Source organism: Phasianus colchicus, chromosome 31 (assembly GCF_987193195.1).
Source record: "Phasianus colchicus chromosome 31, bPhaCol1.hap1.1, whole genome shotgun sequence".
NCBI classification, from domain to species: Eukaryota; Metazoa; Chordata; class Aves; order Galliformes; family Phasianidae; genus Phasianus; species Phasianus colchicus.
The window spans coordinates 2,992,546-3,009,027 of NC_143466.1; the positions used below are offsets into that span (position 1 = coordinate 2,992,546).

At 52.7% G+C, this 16,482-nt stretch overlaps 1 long non-coding RNA gene across 1 annotated transcript; it reads left to right on the forward strand.

Moving 5' to 3' along the window:
- The first annotated feature begins 1,128 nt into the window (after positions 1–1,128).
- Positions 1,129–7,014, forward strand: LOC149914266 (uncharacterized). Its single transcript, XR_016460698.1, has 3 exons — positions 1,129–1,175; positions 4,181–4,271; positions 6,982–7,014. It is a non-coding gene; the product is annotated as an uncharacterized LOC149914266 (long non-coding RNA).
- The last annotated feature ends 9,468 nt before the right edge of the window (positions 7,015–16,482 follow it).

Consider the following 16,482-nt stretch of genomic DNA (forward strand, 5'->3'; position numbering starts at 1 on the left):
ATGGGGGCATTGGGGGTATTGGGGGCGTTGGGGGCAATGGGGTCAATGGGGCCAGTGGGATCAATGGGGGCAATGGGGGCAATGGGGGCATTGGGGGCAATGGGGTCAATGGGGGCAGTTGGGAACATTGGGGTCAATGGGGGCACTGGGGGCAATGTGGTCATTGGGGGCGTTGGGGTGAATGGGGTGAATGGGGTCAATGAGGGCATTGGGGTCAATGGGGGCATTGGGGTCAATGGGGTCAATGGGGGCAATGAGGTGAATGGGGGCATTGGGGGTATTGGGGTTATTGGGGTCAATGGGGGCATTGGGGTCAATGGGGGTCAGTGGGGTCAATGGGGCGAATGGGGGCATTGGGGTCAATGGGGGCGTTGGGGTTAATGGGGGCGTTGGGGTCAATGGGGGCGTTGGGGGCAATGGGGTCAATGGGGGCAGTTGGGAACATTGGGGTCAATGGGGGCACTGGGGGCAATGTGGCCATTGGGGGCGTTGGGGTGAATGGGGGCAATGGGGGCAATGGGGTCAATGGGGGCGTTGGGGGCATTGGGGTCAATGGGGGCATTGGGGGCAATGGGGGCAATGGGGGCAATGGGGGCGTTAGGGGCATTGGGGTCAATGGGATCAATGCGGGCATTGGGGTCAATGGGGGCACTGGGAGCATTGGGGTCAATGGGATCAATGGGGTCAATGGGGTCACTGGGTTCAATGGGCTCAATGGGATCAATGGGATCAATGGGATCAGTAGAAGTCAATGGGATCAATGGGATCAATGGGGTCAATGGGAATCAATGGGATCAATGGGATCAATGGGGTCATTGGGAATCAATGGGGTCAATAGGGTCAATGGGAATCAATGGGATCAATGGGGTCATTGGGAATCAATGGGGCCAATGGGAACCAATGGGAATCAATGGCCTATGGGGGGGGGAATTACGGGATTGATTTGTTCTATAGCTTTTTTTTGGGGGGGGGGGGCGCTTCCCCACCCCCCATCTCACATTGCCCCCCCCCCCCTCCTTGCCCCCCCCCCCCAATTTCCAGGCAGTTCCCCCGGCCCCCCAGCGCTGCCCCCCAAGCAGCCGCCGCCCCCCCCCCAGCTGCCCCCCAACGCCGCCGTCGCCCCCCCCCAGCTGCCCCCCACCGCCCCCCCCCAGGCCAACCCGCAGCCCTACCAGGTAAATTACGACACCCCCCCCCCCCTTAAAAAATATCTGCCCCCCCCCCAAAAAAAATTACCCCCCCCCACCCAAAATCACCCCCCAAACACTCCCCCGCTTTGAGACCCCCCCCATTCCGACCCCCCATTTCAAACCCCCAATTCTGACCCCCCCATTCAGACCCCCCCATTTGACCCCCCCCATTTTGCCCCCCCATTTAAGCCCCCCCATTCTGACCCCCCCATTTAAACCCCCCCATTCCGACCCCCCCATTCTGACCCCCCCATTTGACCCCCCCATTTTGCCACCCCATTTAAGCCCCCCCATTCTGACCCCCCCATTCTGACCCCCCCTTTCAGACCCCCCCATTTCAACCCCCCCATTTCAACCCCCCCATTCCGACCCCCCCATTCCGACCCCCCCTTCTGACCCCCCCTCCACTTTCAGACCCGCCCCCCATTTAAACCCCCCATTTTGCCCCCCCTTTTACCCCCAATTTCAACTCCCCCTTTCTGACCCCCCCATTCTGACCCCCCCCTTTCAGACCCCCCCATTTTAACCCCCCCATTTTAACCCCCCCATTTAAGCCCCCTCATTCAGACCCCCCCATTTTAAGCCCCCCTTTTTACCTCCCCATTCTGACCCCCCCATTCTGACCCCCCCCATTTCAACCCCCCTATTCTGACCCCCCCATTTTAACCCCCCCATTTTGCCCCCCCATTTAAGCCCCCCCATTCAGACCCCCCCTATTCTGACCCCCCCATTCAGACCCCCCCTTTCAGACCCCCCCATTTGACCCCCCCATCTCAACCCCCCTATTCTGACCCCCCCATTCAGACCCCCCCATTTTAACCCCCCCATTTAACCCCCCCATTTAACCCCCCCATTTCAACCCCCCCATTCTGACCCCCCCTTTCAGACCCCCCATTTGACCCCCCCATTTTAACCCCCTCATTCCAACCCCCCCATTTTATCCCCCCCATTTTACCCCCCCCATTTCCTCCCCCCATTTTAACCCCCCCCATCCTGACCCCCTCCCCATTTCCTCCCCCCTTCCCCCCCCCCATTATAACCCCCCCATTCACCCCCCCTCCTACCCCCCAATTTGACCCCCCCATTTTAACCCCCCAATTCTGACCCCCCCCAATTCTGACCCCCCCATTTCCTCCCCCCATTATAACCCCCCCATTTTAACCCCCCCATTTGACCCCCCCATTTTACCCCCCCCATTTCCTCCCCCCATTTTAACCCCCCTCCATCCTGACCCCCTCCCCATTTCCTCCCCCCTTCTCCCCCCCCCATTTTAACCCCCCCATCCTGACGCCCCCAATTCTGACCCCCCCCCATTTTAACCCCCCAATTCTGACCCCCCCATCTTGTCCCCCCCATTTCCTTCCCCCATTATAACCCCCATATTTTACCCCCCCCATTTCCTCCCCCTATTTTAACCCCCCCATCCTGACCCCCCCAATTCTGACCCCCCCATTTTAACCCCCCCATTCCAACCCCCCCATTTTAACCCCCCAATTCTGACCCCCCCCATCTTGTCCCCCCCATTTCCTCCCCCCATTATAACCCCCCCAATTCTGACCCCCCCCATTCACCCCCCCATTCTGACCCCCCCATTTTAACCCCCCAATTCTGCCCCCCCTAATTCTGACCCCCCCATTTGACCCCCCCATTTTAACCCCCCATTATAACCCCCCCATTTCCTCCCCCTATTTTAACCCCCCCCATTTCCTCCCCCCATCCTGACCCCCCCCAATTTTGACCCCCCATTTCCTCCCCCCATTTTAACCCCCCCATCCTGACCCCCCCATTTCCTCCCCCCATTATAACCCCCCCACTTTACCCCCCCCAATTCTGACCCCCCCATTTTAACCCCCCCACTCCGACCCCCTCCATTTTAACCCCCCCCATTTCCTCCCCCTATTTTAACCCCCCCCATTTCCTCCCCCCATCCTGACCGCCCCCAATTTTGACCCCCCCATTTCCTCCCCCCATTATAACCCCCCCATTTTAACCCCCCCCATTTTACCCCCCCCCTTCCCACCCCCATTTCCTCCCCCCATTTTAAGCCCCCCCATTTTAACCCCCCCCATTATAACCCCCCCATTTGACCCCCCCATTTTATCCCTCCCATTTCCTCCCCCCATTTTAACCCCCCCCATCCTGACCCCCTCCCCATTTCCTCCCCCCTTCTCCCCCCCCCATTTTAACCCCCCATCCTGACGCCCCCAATTCTGACCCCCCCCCATTTTAACCCAATTCTGACCCCCCCCATCTTGTCCCCCCCATTTCCTTCCCCCATTATAACCCCCCCATTTTACCCCCCCCATTTCCTCCCCCTATTTTAACCCCCCCATCCTGACCCCCATTCACCCCCCAATTCTGACCCCCCTAATTCTGACCCCCCCATTTGACCCCCCCATTTCCTCCCCCCATTTTAACCCCCCTCCATCCTGACCCCCTCCCCATTTCCTCCCCCCTTCTCCCCCCCCCCCATTAAAACCCCCCCATTCACCCCCCCCCTTCCCACCCCCATTTCCTCCCCCCATTAAAACCCCCCCATTCCAACCCCCCCATTTTAACCCCCCAATTCTGATCCCCCCATCCTGACCCCCCCATTTCCTCCCCCCATTTTAACCCCCCCCATCCTGACCCCCTCCCCATTTCCTCCCCCCTTCCCCCCCCCATTATAACCCCCCCATTCGCCCCCCCTCCTACCCCCCAATTTGACCCCCCCATTTTAACCCCCCAATTCTGACCCCCCTAATTCTGACCCCCCCATTATAACCCCCCCATTTTAACCCCCCATTATAACCCCCCCATTTTAACCCCCCCCATTTGACCCCCCCATTTCCTACCCCCATTTTAACCCCCCTCCATCCTGACCCCCTCCCCATTTCCTCCCCCCTTCCCCCCCCCCCATTAAACCCCCCCCCCCCAAACTTGGGGGGGGGTTGGGGGAGGGGGGGGGGAGGTTCTGACCCCCCCCCCCCCCCCAAAAAAAAAAAAAATAGGTGCCCCCCCCCGCGGCTCTGAACGCAGCTCAGGCAGCAGCGCAGTCAGCAGTGGAAGCAGCCAAGAGCCAGAAGAGCATGGTGGCAAGATGTGAGGGGGGGTAATTAATTAATTAGGGGGGGGTAATTAATTAGGGGAGTGGGGATTAATTGGGGAGGGGGGGGTCTCCATTATGGGGGGGGCAAAATGTTGGGGGGGTCCAAAATATTGGGGGGGGGGGGGTGTAAATATTCCCCCCCCAGGGAAATGGGGTGGCAAGATGTGAGCGGGGGTAATTAATTAATTAGGGGGGGTAATTAATTAGGGGAGTGGGGATTAATTGGGGAGGGGGGGGTCGCCATTATGGGGGGGGGCAAAATGTTGGGGGGGTCCAAAATATTGGGGAGGGGGGGTGTAAATATTCCCCCCCCAGGGAAATGGGGTGGCAAGATGTGAGGGGGGGTAATTAATTAATTAGGGGGGGTAATTAATTAGGGGAGTGGGGATTAATTGGGGAGGGGGGGGTCTCCATTATGGGGGGGGCAAAATGTTGGGGGGTCCAAAATATTGGGGGGGGGGGGTGTAAATATTCCCCCTCCCCCCCCTTCCAGGTTAATGGGGTGGCATGATGTGAGGGGGGGTAATTAATTAATTAGGGGGGGGTAATTAATTAGGGGAGTGGGGATTAATTGGGGAGGGGGGGGTTGCCATTATGCGGGGGGGCAAAATGTTGGGGGGGTCCAGAATATTGGGGGGGGGGGTGTAAATATTCCCCCCCCAGGTTAATAGGGTGGCAAGATGTGAGGGGGGGTAATTAATTAATTAGGGGGGGTAATTAATTAGGGGAGTGGGGATTAACTGGGGAGGGGGGGGTCTCCATTATGGGGGGGGGCAAAATGTTGGGGGGGTCCAAAATATTGGGGGGGGGGTCCTAAATATTCCCCCCCCCCCCCCCCCTTCCAGGTTAATGGGGTGGCATGATGGGAAGGGGTGTAATTAATTAATTAGGGGGGGTAATTAATTAGGGGAGTGGGGATTAATTGGGGAGGGGGGGGGTCGCCATTATGGGGGGGGGCAAAATGTTGGGGGGTCCAAAATATTGGGGGGGGGGTCCTAAATATTCCCCCCCCCCCCTCCTTCCAGGTTAATGGGGTGGCATGATGGGAAGGGGGGTAATTAATTAATTAGGGGGGGGTAATTAATTAGGGGAGTGGGGATTAATTGGGGAGGGGGGGGGTCTTCATTATGGGGGGGGGAAAATGTTGGGGGGGTCCAAAATATTGGGGAGGGGGGGGTAAATATTCCCTCCCATGTTAATGGGGTGGCATGATGTGAGGGGGGGTAATTAATTAATTAGGGGGGGTAATTAATTAGGGGAGTGGGGATTAATTGGGGAGGGGGGAATCTCCATTATGGGGGGGGCAAAATGTTGGGGGGGTCCAAAATATTGGGGGGGGGGGGTAAATATTCCCCCCCCCCCCCCCCCTCCAGGTTAATGGGGTGGTGTAATTGGAAGGGGGGTAATTAATTAATTAGGGGGGGGCTAATTAATAGGGGAGGGAGCTAATTAATGATTGAGAGAGTGCAGTAATCATTGGGGAGGGTCTCAATTAATGGGGGGGTCGTAATTGGGGAGGGGGGGGCGTTAATTATGGGGGGGTGTTTCTAATTAAGTGGGGGGCCTCAATTATTGGAGGGCCATTAATTATTGGGGGCTGCATTAATTATTTGGGAGGTTATTAATTAGGGGGGGGGTCCTAATTATGTGGGGGCCGATTCCAATTATGGGGGGGATCCTAATTATGGGTGGGTATTAATTAGGGGGGATGCTTCTAATTATGGGGGGGATTCTCAATTATTGGGGGGGGAATTAATTATTGGGGGCTGCATTAATTACTGGGGAGGTTATTAATTAGGGGGGGGTCCCCAATTATGGGGGGCCATTAATTATGTGGGGGGGCGGTTCTAATTATGGGGGGGGGGGGTCCTAATTATGGGGAGGGCATTAATTAATGGGGGGTGTTTCTAATTATGGGGGGAGGGTTCTCAATTATTGGGGGTTGCATTAATTACTGGGGAGGTTATTAATTAGGGGGGGGTCCCAATTATGGGGGGCCATTAATTATGTGGGGGGGGCGGTTGTAATTATGGGGGGGGGTCCTAATTATGGGTGAGTATTAATTAGGGGGGGGGTGTTTCTAATTATGGGGTGGGGCTCTTAATTATTGGGGGGGGGCATTAATTACTGGGGGCTGCATTAATTACTGGGGAGCTTATTAATTATGGGGGGGGGGGGTCCTAATTATGGGGAGGGCATTAATTAAGGGGGGGTGTTTCTAATTATGGGGGGAGGGGTCTCAATTATTGGGGGGGGGCATTAATTATTGGGGGCTGCATTAATTACTGGGGAGGTTATTAATTATGGGGGGGGGGGTCCTAATTATGGGTGTGTATTAATTAGGGGGGGGGTGTTTCTAATTATGGGGTGGGGCTCTTAATTATTGGGGGGGGCATTAATTACTGGGGGCTGCATTAATTACTGGGGAGCTTATTAATTAAGGGGGGGGTCCTAATTATGATTGGGTGGGCACTAATTATAGTGGGGAGAGGATATTAATTATGGATTAATTAGGGGGGGGTCCTATTTATACGCCCTCCCCTCCCCCCCCCCACGACCGCTTCCTATTTAAATTAATAATCATTTATTAGCGATTATTAGGGCTTTATCGACCAATATTTCACGCTAATTAATCGATGCTTTCATCTCTTAATTAAGCGCTTACTAATTATTTATCCACCCCCCCCCCCCCCCTCTTTCCAGTCCCCCCCCTCCAACCCCCTTTCCCTCCCCCCCCCCCCCAATCTTTGGCCCCCCCCTCCCTCCCCCCCCCACCCAAACTTCCTCCCCCCCCCCCACCTCCCCCCCCCACCCAAAACCCCCAAGCAGGGGGGGGGGCGCCCCCCCCTCCCCCCCCCGCCACCACGGCTCTGCTGCCCCCCCCCCCAGGACAACCCGGAGCCCCCCCCATGGTGAGTATTGGCGTTATTAGCCGGTTATTAGCGGTATTAATGGGGTTATTAGCGTTATTAATGGGATTATTAGCGTTATTAGCCGGTTATTAGCGTTATTAATGGGATTATTAGCGTTATTAATGGGATTATTAGCAGTATTAGCCGGTTATTAGCGGTATTAATGGGATTATTAGCGTTATTAGCCGGTTATTAGCGTTATTAATGGGATTATTAGCATTATTAGCCGGTTATTAGCGTTATTAATGGGATTATTAGCGGTATTAATGGGATTATTAGCGGTATTAGCCGGTTATTAGCGTTATTAATGGGATTATTAGCGTTATTAATGGGATTATTAGCGTTATTAGCCGGTTATTAGCGGTATTAATGGGGTTATTAGCGGTATTAATGGGATTATTAGCGGTATTAATGGGATTATTAACGTTATTAGCCGGTTATTAGCGTTATTAATGGGATTATTAGCGTTATTAATGGGATTATTAGCGTTATTAGCCGGTTATTAGCGTTATTAATGGGATTATTAGCGTTATTAATGGGATTATTAGCAGTATTAGCCGGTTATTAGCGGTATTAATGGGATTATTAGCGTTATTAGCCGGTTATTAGCGTTATTAATGGGATTATTAGCATTATTAGCCGGTTATTAGCGTTATTAATGGGGTTATTAGTGGTATTAATGGGATTATTAGCGGTATTAGCCGGTTATTAGCGGTATTAATGGGATTATTAGCGGTATTAATGGGATTATTAGCGTTATTAATGGGATTATTAGCATTATTAATGGAATTATTAGCGGTATTAGCCGGTTATTAGTGTTATTAATGGGATTATTAGCATTATTAATGGAATTATTAGCGGTATTAGCCGGTTATTAGTGTTATTAATGGGATTATTAGCATTATTAATGGAATTATTAGCGGTATTAGCCGGTTATTAGCGATATTAATGGGATTATTAGCGCTATTAATGGGATTATTAGCGTTATTAATGGGATTATTAGCGCTATAAATGGGATTATTAGCGTTATTAGCCGGTTATTAGCGGTATTAATGGGATTATTAGCGTTATTAGCCGGTTATTAGCGTTATTAACGGGATTATTAGCAGCATTATTAGCATTATTAGCGCGTTATTAGTGCATCATTTGCATATAATTTCAATTAATTGGGGGGGGGTCTTAATATTGCCCCCCCCCTGGTGATTATTAGGATTATTAGCCCCTTATTAGCGTTATTAATGGGATCATTAGCGATATTAATTAGCGATTATTAGGGAGATAATTAGGGAGTGAGATTAGGATTGCTAATGAGGTGATTATTAGGTTAATTATTCGCGGCATCATTAGCTACGCGTGGGGAAGAAGCGCTGAGATTCGCTCATTAATAACTGATTAACCCATTAATAATCGATTAATTGATTAATCAATCCACAATTAGCGGGCATCCCCCCCCCCCCCCCAATTTCGTTAATTAATTATGCCCCCCCCATTTCTTTAATTATTTGCCCCCCCCCCCCCCGCGTTTTGTTACTCATTTATTTACTTATTCACTGATTAATTACCGATTAACGACCGATTAATATTTGGTTAATTAGCTTAATTAGCAGCCCCCCCCCCCTCCCGGTTTTGTGCCCCCCCCCTTCATTTCTTAATTAATCCCCCCCCCCCTCCATTTCTTAATTAATCCCCCCCCTCCCCACGTGTATTTCTTAATAGATTAATAACTAAATAGCTGATTAATAAACGATTAATAACCAATTAATTAAGTAATTAGCAGGCATCCAGCTCCCCCCCCCCCCCCCCTCCCCCAGTCTCCATTTCTTAATTAATCACCCCCCCCACACACACACGGATTTTTTAATTAATCAGTAGTAGACTAATGGCTGATTAATAATTGATTAATAACCGACTAATAATTGATTAATTAGCAGGCGCCCAGCGCCCCCCCCCCCGGTTCTGTTCCCCCCCCCCTCTATTTCTTAATTAATTCCCCCCCACACACACATATATTTCCGAACAGATTAATAACCAATTAATAGCTGATTAAGAACCGATTAATTAATGAACCAATTAATTAGCAGGCTCCCAGCTTCCCCCCCCCCCATTCTGTTCCCCCCCATTTCTTAATTAATCCCCCCCCACCCCCCCCGTTCCATTTCCTTATTAGTCCCCCCCCCCCCCCGTATTTCTTAATAGACCAATCATTAATCAATAGCTGATTAAGTACCGGTTAATTAATGACTGAGTTAATTAGCAGGCTCCCGGCGTTCCCCCCCCGGTTCTGTTCCCCCCCATTTCTTAATTAATCCCCCCCCCCTCCCCCCCCCTTCCATTTCTTTATTAGTCCCCCCCCCCCCCGTATTTCTTAATAGACCAATCATTAATCAATAGCTGATTAAGTACCGGTTAATTAATGACTGAGTTAATTAGCAGGCTCCCAGCTTTCCCCCCCCCCATTCTGTTCCCCCCCCTATTTCTTAATTAATCCCCCCCCCGCCCCCCCCTTCCATTTCCTTATTAGTCCCCCCCCCCCCCTGTATTTCTTAATAGACTAACGATTAATTAATAGCTGATTAACGACTGAATTAATTAGCAGGCTCCCGGCGTTCCCCCCCCCCGTCTCCGTGCCCCCCCCCCCATTTCTTAATTAATCCCCCCCCCACCCCCCCCTTCCATTTCTTAATGGAACCGTATTTCTTAATTGACAATCACTAATCAATAGCTGATTAAGAACCGATTAAGAACCGATTAATTAACTAATTAGCAGGCGCCCGGCTTCCCCCCCCCCCGGTTCTGTTCCCCCCATTTCTTAATTAATCCCCCCCCCCCCCCCCCTTCCATTTCCTTATTAGTCCCCCCCCCCCCCCCGTATTTCTTAATAGACCAATGATTAATTAATAGCTGATTAACGACTGAATTAATTAGCAGGCTCCCGGCGTTCCCCCCCCCCCATTCTGTGCCCCCCCCCCAATTCTTAATTAATCCCCCCCCCCGCCCTCCACCTTCCATTTCTTAATGGAACCGTATTTCTTAATCGACAATCATTAATCAATAGCTGATTAAGAACCGATTAAGAACCGATTAATTAACTAATTACCAGGCGCCCAGCTTCCCCCCCCCCGGTTCTGTTCCCCCCATTTCTTAATTAATCCCCCCCCCCCCCCCCCTTCCATTTCCTTATTAGTCCCCCCCCCCCCCCCCGTATTTCTTAATAGACCAATGATTAATTAATAGCTGATTAACGACTGAATTAATTAGCAGGCTCCCGGCGTTCCCCCCCCCCATTCTGTGCCCCCCCCCCAATTCTTAATTAATCCCCCCCCCGCCCTCCACCTTCCATTTCTTAATGGAACCGTATTTCTTAATTGACAATCACTAATCAATAGCTGATTAAGAACCGATTAAGAACCGATTAATTAACTAATTAGCAGGCGCCCGGCTCCGTGCCCCCCCCCGCCGCCGCTCCCCCCCCCTCCGCCCCCCAACAATCGGGAAGCAACAAAGTGCTGGCGTGGAGCGGAGTGCTGGAATGGCAGGAGGTTCGTTAATGGATTCGTTAATTAGTGGGTTAATTAGCGGGGGGGTCGTGGGTAATTGGGGGGTGGGGGGGTCCTGGTTAAATTTGGGGGGGTTTTGGGGGGGGGTTGGGGGATTTGAGGGGGATTTGGGGGGGCTTGGAGTCGCTGGAGGTTGGGGCTTTGTTAATTAGTGGGTTAATTAGTTGTTAATTAGTGGGGGATTGATGGGTAATTGGGGGGGTGGGGGGGTCCTGGTTAAATTTGGGGGGGTTTTGGGGGGGGGTTGGGGGATTTGAGGGGGGGTTGGGGGGTCTGGAGTGGGAGGAGGTGGGGGCTTCGTTAATTAGTGGGTTAATTAGGCGTTAATTAGTGGGGGGTTCATGGGTAATTGGGGGGGTGGGGGGGTCCTGGTTAAATTTGGGGGGGTTTTGGGGGGTCTTGGGGGATTTGAGGGGGGTTTGGGGGGGTCTGGAGTGGGAGGAGGTGGGGGCTTTGTTAATTAGTGGGTTAATTAGGCGTTAATTAGTGGGGGGTTCATGGGTAATTGGGGGGGTGGGGGGGTCCTGGTTAAATTTGGGGGGGTTTTGGGGGGGGGTTGGGGGATTTGAGGGGGGGTTGGGGGGTCTGGAGTGGGAGGAGGTGGGGCTTAATTAATGAATTCGTTAATTAGGGGTTAATTAGCGGGGGGGTCGTGGGTAATTGGGGGGGGTGGGGGGGTCCTGGTTAAATTTGGGGGGGTTTTGGGGGGGTTTTGGGGGGTTTGAGGGGTTTTGGGGGGTCTGGAGTGGGAGGAGGTGGGGGCTTTGTTAATTAGTGGGTTAATTAGGCGTTAATTAGTGGGGGGTTCATGGGTAATTGGGGGGGTGGGGGGGTCCTGGTTAAATTTGGGGGGGTTTTGGGGGGGGGTGGGGGGATTTTCAGGGGGGTTTGGGGGGTCTGGAGTGGGAGGAGGTGGGGCTTAATTAATGAATTTGTTAATTACGGGTTAATTAGCGGGGGGTTCAAGGGTAATTGGGGGGGTGGGGGGGGGTCTGGATAAATTTGGGGGGGTTTTGGGGGGTCTTGAGGGGTTTGGGGGGGTCTGGAGTGGGAGGAGGTGGGGCTTTGTTAATTAGTGGGTTAATTAGTCGTTAATTAGCGGGGATTGATGGGTAATTGGGGGGTGGGGGGGTCCTGGTTAAATTTGGGGGGGTTTGGGGGGGTCTTGGGGGGTTTGAGGGGGATTTGGGGGGGCTTGGAGTCGCTGGAGGTTGGGGCTTTGTTAATTAGTGGGTTAATTAGTTGTTAATTAGTGGGGGATTGATGGGTAATTGGGGGGGTGGGGGGGTCCTGGTTAAATTTGGGGGGGTTTTGGGGGGGTCTTGGGGGGTTTGGGGGGGTCTGGAGTGGGAGGAGGTGGGGGCTTTGTTAATGAATTCGTTAATTAGGGGTTAATTAGCGGGGGGGTCGTGGGTAATTGGGGGGGGTGGGGGGGTCCTGGTTAAATTTGGGGGGGTTTTGGGGGGGGGTTGGGGGGTTTGAGGGGGTTTGGGGGGGTCTGGAGTGGGAGGAGGTGCAGGCTTCATTAATTAGTGGGTTAATTAGTCATTAATTAATGATTGCTAATTGGGGTGTTGTGGGGAGGGGGGGTCCTGGTTAAATTTGGGGGGGTTTGGGGGGGTCTTGGGGGGTTTGAGGGGGGTTTGGGGGGTCTGGAGTGGGAGGAGGTGGGGCTTAATTAATGGATTCGTTAATTAGGGGTTAATTAGCGGGGGGGTCGTGGGTAACTGGGGGGGGTGGGGGGGTCCTGGTTAAATTTGGGGGGGTTTTGGGGGGGTTTTGGGGGATTTGAGGGGGGGTTGGGGGGTCTGGAGTGGCTGGAGGTGGGGGCTTCGTTAATTAGTGGGTTAATTAGGCGTTAATTAGCGGGAGATTAATGGGTAATTAGGGGGTGGGGGGGTCCTGGTTAAATTTGGGGGGGTTTTGGGGGGGGGTTGGGGGGTTTGAGGGGGTTTGGGGGGTCTGGAGTGGGAGGAGGTGGGGCTTAATTAATGGATTCGTTAATTAGGGGTTAATTAGCGGGGGGTTCATGGGTAATTGGGGGGGTGGGGGGGTCCTGGTTAAATTTGGGGGGTTTTGGGGGGGGATTTTGGGGGCTTGGTGGGGATTTGGGGGGTCTGGAGTGGCTGGAGGTGGGGTCTTTGTTAATTAGTGGGTTAATTAGTTGTTAATTAGTGGGGGATTGATGGGTAATTGGGGGGGTGGGGGGGTCCTGGTTAAATTTGGGGGGGTTTTGGGGGGGTTTTGGGGGGGTTGGGGGGGTTTGGGGGGTCTGGAGTGGCTGGAGGTGGGGTCTTTGTTAATTAGTGGGTTAATTAGTCGTTAATTAGTGGGGGGTTCATGGGTAATTGGGGGGTGGGGGGGTCCTGGTTAAATTTGGGGGGTTTTGGGGGCGGGGTTGGGGGATTTGAGGGGGATTTGGGGGGTCTGGAGTGGGAGGAGGTGGGGCTTAATTAATGGATTCGTTAATTAGGCGTTAATTAGCTGGGGGTTCATGGGTAATTGGGGGGTGGGGGGGTCCTGGTTAAATTTGGGGGGATTTGGGGGGGTCTTGGGGGGTTTGGGGGGGGCTTGGGGGGGTCTGGAGTGGGAGGAGGTGGGGGCTTTGTTAATTAGTGGGTTAATTAGGCGTTAATTAGTGGGGGATTGATGGGTAATTGGGGGGTGGGGGGGTCCTGGTTAAATTTGGGGGGGTCGTGGGGGGGTTTTGGGGGCTTTGCGCGGATTTGGGGGTTCTGGAGTGGGAGGAGGTGGGGGCTTTGTTAATTAGTGGGTTAATTAGTTGTTAATTAGTGGGGGATTGATGGGTAATTGGGTGGGGGGGGTCCTGGTTAAATTTGGGGGGGTTTTGGGGGGATTTTCTGGGGGTTTGGGGGGATTTGGGGGGTCTGGAGTGGGAGGAGGTGGGGCTTAATTAATGGATTCGTTAATTAGGGGTTAATTAGCGGGGGGTTCATGGGTAATTGGGGGGGTGGGGGGGTCCTGGTTAAATTTGGGGGGGTTTTCGGGGGGTCTTGGGGGGGTTGGGGGGGATTTGAGGGGGTCTCGAGTGGGAGGAGGTGGGGCTTTGTTAATTAGTGGGTTAATTAGGCGTTAATTAGTGGGGGGTTAATGGGTAATTGGGTGGGGGGGTCCTGGTTAAATTTGGGGGGGTTTTGGGGGGTCTTGGGGGATTTGAGGGGGGTTTGGGGGGGTCTGGAGTGGGAGGAGGTGGGGGCTTTGTTAATTAGTGGGTTAATTAGGCGTTAATTAGTGGGGGGTTCATGGGTAATTGGGGGGTGGGGGGGGCGGTTGGTTAAATTGGGGGGTGGGGATGTTAAATTGAGGGGGGGATGAAATAACGATTAATTAAGCGGTTAATTAGCCGATTAATTAACGGGTTGATGAATTAATTGATGGATTAATTAATTAATTAACGCTAATTAGAAACCCAAACCGGCGTCGGTGGATTCCGGGACGAAACTGACGCGATCGCTGCCCTGCCAGGTTTATGTAAATCAGGGGGAGAATCTGTGAGTCGGAGCTAATTAATTAATTGGGGGGAGGGCGGTAATTAGCCTGGGAGGAGGTCTAATTAATTGTGGGGGGGGTGGCATTAATTAATTGGGGGGGGGGGGGTAATTAATTTGGGTGGGTGATGGTGGGATCTGGGTGATGGGGGGAGGGGGGTGCTAATTAATTCGGGGGGGGATTCATTAATTAGGGGGCTGAACTGAATTTGGGAGGAGCACTGATTAATTGCTGGGGGGAACTAATTGGGGGGGGGCACTAATTAATTGGAGGGGCACTAATTAAGTGGGGTGGGCATTAATTAATTTGGGTTGGTCCTGGGTGGGTTGAGTGGGATCTGGGTGATGGGGGGAGGGGGGTGCTAATTAATTGGGGGGCATTAATTAATGGGGGGGAGGAGTACTAATTAATTGGGTGGGGTAATTAGTGTGGGGGGAGGTAATGAGTTGTGGGAGAGGCACTTAATTAGGTAAGAGGCAATTAATTGGGGGTGGGGGGCTAATTAATTTGGGTGGGTCTGGGTGGGATCTGGGTGATGGGGGGAGGGGGGTGCTAATTAATTGGGGGGGGATTCATTAATTAGGGGGCTGAACTGAATTTGGGAGGAGCACTGATTAATTGGGGGGGGAAACTAATTGGGGGGGGCACTAATTAATTGCGGTGGCACCAATTAAGTGGGGGGGGGGCACTAATTAATTTGGGGGCTCCTGGGTGGGTTGAGTGGATCTGGGTGATGGGGGGAGGGGGGTGCTAATTAATTGGGGGCGTGAATTAATTTAGGGGAGTGCTAATTAATTGGGTGGGGTAATGGGTGTGGGGGGAGGTAATGAGTTGTGGGAGAGGCACTTAATTAGGTAAGAGGCAATTAATTGGGGGTGGGGGGCTAATTAATTTGGGTGGGTCTGGGTGGGATCTGGGTGATGGGGGGAGGGGGGTGCTAATTAATTCGGGGGGGGATTCATTAATTAGGGGGCTGAACTGAATTTGGGAGGAGCACTGATTAATTGCTGGGGGGAACTAATTGGGGGGGGGCACTAATTAATTGGAGGGGCACTAATTAAGTGGGGGGGGCACTAATTAATTTGGGGGCTCCTGGGTGGGTTGAGTGGGATCTGGGTGATGGGGGGAGGGGGGTGCTAATTAATTGGGGGGTATTGATTAATGTAGGGGAATGCTAATTAATTGGGTGGGGTAATTAGTGTGGGGGGAACTAATTAATTTGGGGGGAGGCACTTAATTAGGTAAGAGGCAATTAATTGGGGGTGCGGGGGTAATTAATTTTGGGTGGGATTCATTAATTAGGGGGCAGAACTGAATTTGGGAGGAGCACTGATTAATTGGGGGGGGCACTAATTAACTGGGGGGGCACTAATTAGTTGGGGGGGGACTAATTAATTTGGGGGCTCCTGGGTGGGTTGAGTGGATCTGGGTGATGGGGGGAGGGGGTTGCTAATTAACTGGGGGGGGCAGTAATTAATGGGGGGGGGGGAGTACTAGTTAATTGGGTGGGGTAATTAGTGTGGGGGGAGCTAATTAATTGGTGTGGGACGAATTAATTTTGGGGCTTCTGGGGGGGAAGCTCATTAATTAGAAGGGGAGAGCTAATTAATTGTGGGGAGGGAGCTAATTAATTGGGGAGGGCATTAATTAATTAAGGGGTGGGACTAATTAGTTGGGGAGGGAGGAAATTAATTAATTGGGGGGGGGAGGAGCCAGATTTGAGTGCTGAGTTTGGGGGGGGGGGGGGGAGTAATTAATTGAGGGGAATGGCGTTAATTAATTGGGGGGGGGGGGGGAGCTAGTTAATCGGGGGGGGCATTAATTAATTAAGGGGTGGGACTAATTAATTGGGGGGGGGATTAATTAATTGGTGCGGGGGGGACATCCTGGGGGGGGGGGTGGAGCCAGATTTGAGTGCTGGGTTTGGGGGGGGGGGGGGGAAGTAATTAATTGAGGGGAATGGCGTTAATTAATTGGGGGGGGAACTGATTAATTGGGGGGGGCAACAATTAATTAATTAATTAATTAATTAATTAATTTTGACCCCCCCCCCCCCCCCAGGAAAACGGATCAGTGGCCACAGAAGCTGATAATGCAGCTCATCCCACAGCAGCTGCTGGTGAGGGGGGGGGTCCCAAAAATTGGGGGGGGGGGCAAAAAATGGGGGGGGGTCCCAAAAATTGGGGGGGGGACACAAAAAATGGGGGGGGTCCCAAAAATTTGGG